We start from the raw sequence: 8,190 nt of genomic DNA on the forward strand, positions 1-8,190 counted from the left end.
TTTGAGATGCTCAAAGAAGTTTATGACCTTTGACTAAGACTGCATTATGGAATATACTTTAAGATTTTAATTCTCAGTTAATAGTTAAAAGTTTTTAAGTCAATATTCCAAAATAATAACATACAGTGGTAAGAATTCCTTACATTTAAGGATTTCTCATGTGACTGCCATGCCAACATTTTTGGCAAAAATTCCATAAAGGACAAGAATGATCTAGACTAGATATCTCAAAGTAATCTTAAAACTGTCAAACAGTTAAAACTTAAACACACGCACACTCCACCAATGTCATTTCCCATTTAGAATCTCTAATACTGGCATATGATCTTACGTTGCTACATTCTGTTTTATATATGTATATTCAGTCTCTCCAACTACTTATCCCTGTCCTACAGTAGATTATTATATCTAATTTCTCTTGCTCAGAACAGTATAATATACAAGTCTCAAATATATTTATATGAAGAAATTTCCACTTCACTTAGATTAGCATGTCTATTGTTGCACTTATCATGCTGTATGGTAATAACGGGTAAAAATGTTTAGGGACTTGTTTCAAAATTAAAAAGGGGGAGGGGAGTGGGTGGAGATACAGAGGAAACAAGATTGACCACAAGTTTAAAAATGTTAAAGCTGGTGATATGCATATTATTATATGTTTATGTTTGCAATTTTCCATAATACAAAGTTTAAAGACATTGGCCTCGCCTATTAGAACAGAGAGCTTCTTAAAGACAGGTGCAGGAGCTTTCCTCTTTGTACATCTGCCCAGTAGAGAGCAGATAGTTACTCTGCTAAACACATTTCATTCTTTATGTGAAAGGCAAACAGTACTATCCTTCAATGAAACTTCAACAACTCTTTGATGGTATTTTATTTAAACAATTCTTTTATTAACCCAGATAAAACATACTCATTCATTTATTCATTCACTACTTACTGGTTACCTACTTTTCTCAGATATCCTGTCTTGATAAATGGAGGATATAAAAAGTAATTCATACTCTCTAATAAATTAAGAATCTGACAATACCCTCAAGGATCCATGGAAAAAAGAGCAGGGAGGGAAGACAAGGAGATGAAGAGAAAGAAAAAATAGTAAAAAGCAACAAATACAGTATTTTAAGAAAGGGCTCTAAGGCATCCACATTTTTAATTAGAAAGAAGGCATACAGTTTCTTTAAGCTAGACAGGTCTAAAAGTTCCCCTCCCCGCTCTGTTCTACAGATGAGGAAACTAAAGCTCAGAGAGGGGAAGTGACTTGCCTCAAGTTACATATCAAGTTGCTAACAAAATCAAAATTAAAATTCAGATCTGCTCATTCACAGTGCAATGTGAATTTTCTACATAAAAAATTTTTTCCTACACCATAATATTCATTATCTAAAGAGAATGATTATTTTATTATTAATATACACTTCAATTCTGTATTCTACCATACTAAAAAAAAAGCAATACGTTAAGTAAAGGGAGGATGCTGGGAAGAAAATGCAAACAAACTGCTAAGACAGTTATACATGAATATTATATGCACGTACCACACTTCCTTAATTCTGAGACACATTTGACTTTAAGACATAGTAGCCATTTTGTAAACATTTAAAAAAATATATAGACACTGTAAAATCTTCATTTCAAAAAATATTAAAATGTGAAAACACACACCTCTAAAGCAATAAAATATAACGCACCCTATTAAGACACAAAAATCACTATCATTTAAGACCCTGTATCACAGGCACAAACACACAGAGCAAGAGTCCCATCTTCTAAAGTAACGAATAGTTACTAAATACCTAAGGCTATGTGGCATTTTTTTCAGTTGTATGTATTAATAAACAAATCGTTCTTGCCATACATCTCATATGCATGAGCTCTGGAGTCAGAGAAAGCAAATTTGAATCTCCAGCTCTGCCACCTAGCTCTCTGGCCTTTGGAAAGTTACTAATTTCTCGAAATCTCATTCTCTTCATAAAATAAGATAACCACCTTAGAGAATTGCCTGAGAATTAAATGTAATAATTTATTTAAGGAACATAGTACAGTGCCTAGATGAAATACTAAGTTTCCTTCCACAATTCCTATGGACCAAATGAAATTAAAACTAAAAACTACATCCCATTCTTGACTTATAAGATTGGAATAAATCTGTACTAACCCTAGGGCAAATACTACTAATTTGCTTTGGAATAATTATTTGATAAGAAAAGCTTATTTTCTTGAAATTTATCTCTTTTCTTCTTCAAATTGGGAACAGAAAACAATGACGAATTTTAAGTGTTTAAATTAAATTTGTTATATGTAAACTCAGCACTTTCATGTTGCCTTACTGAACTGAGACTCTAAGCCCAATACAAACCCACTGAAGAGAGGAACTATAAACCTACGTGTGGGAGGAGAGAAGGGTATAAGGCCAAAAAGACACAGTTAAAATGACTCAATGTAAGACTGGTTTGGTTTTTTTTAACCTTAAATTCATTTATTAAACAATGTTCAGAAAAGCCAAGACCATATCTCCATGATTCAGGGTGCTTTAGTAACCTGATCCCTCAGTTAATGTAGTTTCAGGTTGATTCCAACAATAACAAGTCATTGCCAAGATGGGACTGTGCCTAGCAAAGTGGCTCATATGCAGTAGACACTGAAATAAGACCATCTTCTCTCCTACCCCAAACATAGTACAGACTAGACCACCCACATATTCCCTCACTATTAGTTCATTTTAGGTGAATGATTTTTCCCCACTAATGATAAAAATAACTGCTTTTTTTTTAAACTTGGAAAAATACAAAAAGTACCAGCATTTTTAAACTACCCATGATCTTACCAGCCAATAACTAAAATATTACAAAAGGACATACCAACATCTTTCCTATGAATTTGACCATAATTGTGATCATACCAAACTTTAAATTTGTATAGAGCACTTGCCACTAAACACAATTAACTACCAGCCTGTATCTTCATTTTGGCTTTCCTGAGACCAAATTCACACTGTTTTTCCTTATTTAACTCAATGGTTTCTTCTCAATCTTTGCTCTTCTGAGTCTCTCAGCTACATATTTTGCTGATGATCACTTCCTCTCTCTTAAAACTCTATCCTAAGCTTCCCTAAACAGTATATTCCTCAGTGTCTACAAAAGTCTCTCCAACTAATCTTTTTCTATTTCTTCACTGGCTCTCTTCTGTTAACTCCTGACAATCTCTAAAACATGGCTCAGTCCTGACCTTGAATTTGCTTGTCAACCTTGAATCCCTAGCACTTAATAACACAATGCCTGGCATGAAGCAGATGCTCAATTCACGTTTACTTACTGACTTTGCCAACCCTGACCTGCCACTGTTGGCAAAGGTAACCTGTTGTGTTACCTTGGTTAAATTAAATCTTTCTGAACCTCAGTTCTCTCATTTATAAAGTAGGGATAATCAAAGGAAGATGATGCTTGGAAAGCTCAAAACAGTTTCTGGTACAAAGTAGCACCCAATAAATTTTACTATTATTATCAACATAATCTAGTACAGGAATCAAAAATATTTATTATTATATACGGTTGAACACCAAATCTACCTCTCAACAACCCAATTTACTTTCACCATATTCCTCTTACCATAACTATCAAAAAACATTTTTGTACACTTCACTACTTATCTCCAATCCATCATGAACTATTCTAATTTTTCTCTCCTAGCCACCATACAAAACCATCATTTATCAACTAAGCTATAACAACAGACTTAGTTGATTTCTACACCTTTACATCTTCATTCATGGGCTTCCCTGGTGGCGCAGTGGTTAAGAATCCACCTGCCAATGCAGGGGACACGGGTTCAAAACCTGGTCCAGGAAGATCCCACATGCTGCGGAGCAACTAAGGCCGTGTGCCTCAAGCAACTACTGAGCCTGCACTCTAGAGCCCGCGTGACACAACTACTGAAGCCTGCACACCTATAGCCGGTGCTCCACAACAAGAGAAGCCACCGCAATGAGAAGCCCATGCATCACAAAGAAGAGTAGCCCCAGCACACCGCAACTAGAGAAAGCCTGTGCACAGCAACGAAGACCCAACTCGGCCAAAAATAAATAAATAAAATAAATTTATTTTAAAAAATATCTTCATTCAAATCTTCAATCCTCCTTAAAAACCTTTTCTAATTTGTCACTCTTGTCCACAGTTGCTTATAACATGTCCATACTACTGGAATGCCATCCTCTTATCTTGCAATAACCCATGTCCCAACTCCTAGTTCAAAAGATGGCTCAACACTCACCTCTTCCAGGAAACTTTCCCTGATTAACTCCACACCACTCAGATTACTTCTCTGCTCCAAGTCGCCTCAGCACCTCAGCACTTAGGTACTCTGTTATACTAAGAGTAAAATGTGATCAGTGAATAGCATTACCAAGAAATTACTTCCACAAAACTATTTCTACAGCCTAAAGAATGGTACATTACCTATAATGCTTTGTTGATTTGGTTAATTAGGAAACATCCTATATGACAAATGCCCTCTTTGGGTTTTGTCCTTAACACTATACTATTTCATGTTGGTAAAGAAGCACTTAACTCTTCACAATCCTTTTGTCCTATCCTCAGGCAGAAATTATACCTCAGTTGTATCACCTCCTCCTGTTTAAATCCAATGGAAATGTAGTAATGGACTATTTTCTTTTCTACTATCTTTTCCCTGCCAGCAACCTCTGCCCATACCCCACAAATAAAACTTCCAAAGCTTTAAACAGAAAGGTAGTAGCAGTGACACCATGTTTTTCTTTCCTGTAAGTGAAAAGAACTTTGAACCTATTTAGCTACAAAACTCTCCCAAGGCTGAAAAATTTCCCAACAAGCATGATGCATAATGAAATTCTACATCAAAATGCTTGATTCTTATGGAGTAACAGAACTGTACTTAATTTCACTCTTACTTGTGTTACTGTAAGAGATCTTGCATCATTTTTATGCTCTATTACACATGACTATTGAGAAACTCCCCTGTATTGCAGTTTTCAGAAAGTATCCTGTGATGTTATCTTTAAACTAACACATTCTACTTTTTTTGATATAAGAATTAAGCGATTCCTCACTGCCATCCAATCAAAAGCAAACAATATTTGTGCCATGGCTTGTGAGAAGATGAGTTCGTGCGCTGCTGAGGCAAAACAATGAGATGAACTGTCACACGGGTGGGAGAAGGGTTGGGGACGAAGGAGGAGGGTTGGGGAGGGAGGACAATCAACCTCAGCAGTGAGAGTTAACAAGTCTGAGAGTTTGGCCATCGATGAGTAGTGAATGAACCTATGGACCTGGCTGACTGGCTCCTACCTGACAAAACCGCCAGTTATTCTTGCTGACTTAACTCATAAAAGACCCACACCCTTCAGTTACCATACATAAACCTACCTCGTTTGCTCCTTGTATACTTTCTCCTAACTGGCCACCTAACGCCTTCTGGTCAAACAGCCTCCATCCACACCTCACCTAAACCTTTGCCTCTCAGTCACCTTCCGGCTTTAGTAAGTGCCTCTTACTCCAGATTCACATGTCCCAAGCCTGTCCTCCCTTCACTCCCAGCTGATTTCCCCCCAGTCTCAATCAATGCCTACTTCCAAGGGGCCAACCACACGCCCCGGCTCCGCACCTTCTCCCCGGGCACCCTTGTCTGAGCATCACCCTATTCCCATCACTTTCTTCGAGCCCAGACCCAGAATCCTTCCACCACAGGCCTTTCACTGCCACCCTCAGGTGCACAAACCTGCTCCTCTGTTAACTACCCCGCCCCACCTTCGCCACCTCTACGCGGTCTCTCCGACCCAGGCGGCGCCCCCAGGCTCCGCGTCTGCAAACCAGGCCCCTCCCTATGGCACCGCTCTCAGTCCCGGCTCTCCAGAGGGCGGTGGCCCCGCCAAGCCTCGCAGAGACCATCCGGGCAGAAGCGGGCGCCCCCCGCTCTACGCAGCCGTGGGCGGGGGCGGGGCAGCGGGTATAGCCCCCGCCTCGGCCAGGCCTGCCTCCCCGGCTCCCAGAGCCGCGGCCCCGGCCAGGCGAGGAGGGACCCGCAGCCCGCCTCTCCCGCCCGGCGTCCCCGCCTCTCACCTAGACGCAGAGGCTCGGGCCTCGCTTTCCTCCTAGCAGTCCAGCGAGGGATCTGTCGCCGCCGCCGTCGCGCTCCTCTCACTCGCTCTTCCACCGCCCCCGACCGGCCACTGAAGAGCGGACGGGTGATGGCACGCCCATTGGCTACGGCCCGCGCTCGCGTCAGCCAGCCCCGACCTGGACCTCGGAATGTGACTGGCTGACGCGGCGCCTCTTTTCCACGTCTTGTCCTGATTGGCTCTCTCGCACCCCCTTACTAGGAGGACCGCTCACCCTCCTCCTGGCTTCGGCCTCCCACCCCCTCAACCCCGTTTCCATCCGGGCGGGAGGAGGACAGGAGCGGGCGCCGGTGGGACGCGAACGGCCAATGGGAGGGCGGAGAGAGGGCCGGGAGGTGGGCTCTGCTCCCGGCCAGCTCGCGGGGAAAGTTCATCCAATGGTCGCGCGCCCCACATCCCGAGCTCACGAGCGCCCCCGTGGGCAGCTCGCGTTCCGGCGGGTCGCGTCCAGGGCCACACCCGGGCTGCCCATCGGTTGAGAGCGGCGCCCACTGGAAAGGTGGGGAGGATGCGGCGAGGCGGCCGCGGGTGACCGCTGGCAGCCATTGTGGCGTGCTCCCGCACTGTCTTCGTGAGTCCCGACGCGCCTCTTGGCGGGGCTGCTTTGGGTCGGTGAGAGCGGAGCCGTGGCTCTGTGGTCCCCTGGAGCCTCCGCGGGGTGCCCTGTAGAGAGGAAGCCAAGCGTGCGTCTCGTCCAGCCCCGCGGGACTGTGGGTCAAATATTCCCACTTAACACTGCTTCCAGAGTAATTTCATACAAAATTTATCCATGGTGAGGAAAATGAGAATAATGGTTATCTTGCGGGGGGGGGGGAATGGAAAGGGCACAAGGGAACCTCACGGAAGCTCGGAGCGTTCTGTCTCTTGATCTGGGTGGTAGTTACCGAGGTGGTGTCTGCCTAGGTAAAACTTCACCGAGTCGTACACTTAAGATTAGTTGATAAATTAAATGATTAAATGATAAAAGGATTGTGAGAAAAACTCTAATATGACCATAACCTTAGGCTCCATGGTACACCCACGGTATAAACAATCCCACTAGGATTTAGCTATCATTCAAAAACTAGAAACCAGAGGAAGAAAAAAAGGACAGAATTTAAAGTGAGTGAAAGCTCCTGGCACGGTGAATAACACTCAAAGGTTGGTGCTTTAAGGATGAGCTAAGATGGTTCAGAATGATTTTTCTCTGAGGATTTAGAGCTTGTTTCAGTGCCTGACACTGTTACTAGAACTAAAGCACCCATGGTGCTGCACCCAATTGGAAACTACAAAAGTTTACGGAGCTGCGTACTTTCATTTGAAGACCATGGCTTCTGCCTTGGAGGAGCTCACGGTCCAGCACCAAGTACAGTCACCCTCTGTATCCGTGGGGAATTGGTTCCAGGACACACTCTCCCCACCCCCACCCCCCCGCAAATACCAAAATCCACAGATGTTCACGTTCCTTACGTAAGATGGTGAAGAATCTTTGTTTCTGAACTTGGCATATAAAGTTAGGTAAGATAGTATTTTCCACAGAGCATAGGATATAATAAAGACACAGACATAAACAGATAATCCCACCATAATGCAGGATGAGGGAATACATATAAACAGGATCTTACCCAGCGTAGGGAATTTACAGGCATCTTCTTAGAAGATGCAGAATTAAGTTAACCACTGATAACATAACCACTGTGCACATCCTCCCACATTCTTTAAATCATCTCTAGTTAACTTATAATACCTAATACAATGTAAAAGATATGTAAGTAGTTGTAAATACAATGTAAATGCTGGGTAAATAGTTGCTGACAAATAGCAAATTCAAACTTTTGCTTTTTAGAACTTTTCTAGAATTTTTTTTCTGAATATTTTCAATCCACAGTTATTTGAATTCACAGATGTGGAACCCACAGATACTGAGGCTGCCGATACAGTCATTCCTGGCGGAGGGCACCGAACACAAAACTAATACAGCTGCCTACCCTCAGGGATGAGTCATTTCCCTAGGCTAGGCAAGATGTGTGTGTGTCTAAAACCCAGTCCATTGGCAAAAT

General features: G+C 42.4%; 1 protein-coding gene across 2 annotated transcripts in view; it reads right to left on the bottom strand.

The window, feature by feature from the left end:
- FAR1 (fatty acyl-CoA reductase 1) overlaps positions 1-6,399 on the bottom strand; it is a 72,565-nt gene extending 66,166 nt beyond the window's left edge. The window contains exons 1-2 of one of the 2 annotated variants that reach the window (XM_059070668.2): positions 6,093-6,253; positions 4,270-4,367 (exon numbers count right to left, since the gene is read on the bottom strand). The gene's annotated coding sequence lies outside the window, so the exon portion shown is untranslated. Of the gene's footprint in view, positions 1-4,269; positions 4,368-6,092 lie in introns of both variants that reach the window. The other variant, XM_059070669.2, reaches the window with a different exon arrangement.
- Positions 6,400-8,190: the final 1,791 nt, after the last annotated feature.

This window comes from Kogia breviceps, chromosome 7 (assembly GCF_026419965.1).
Source record: "Kogia breviceps isolate mKogBre1 chromosome 7, mKogBre1 haplotype 1, whole genome shotgun sequence".
In the NCBI taxonomy this organism is placed as follows: domain Eukaryota; kingdom Metazoa; phylum Chordata; class Mammalia; order Artiodactyla; family Physeteridae; genus Kogia; species Kogia breviceps.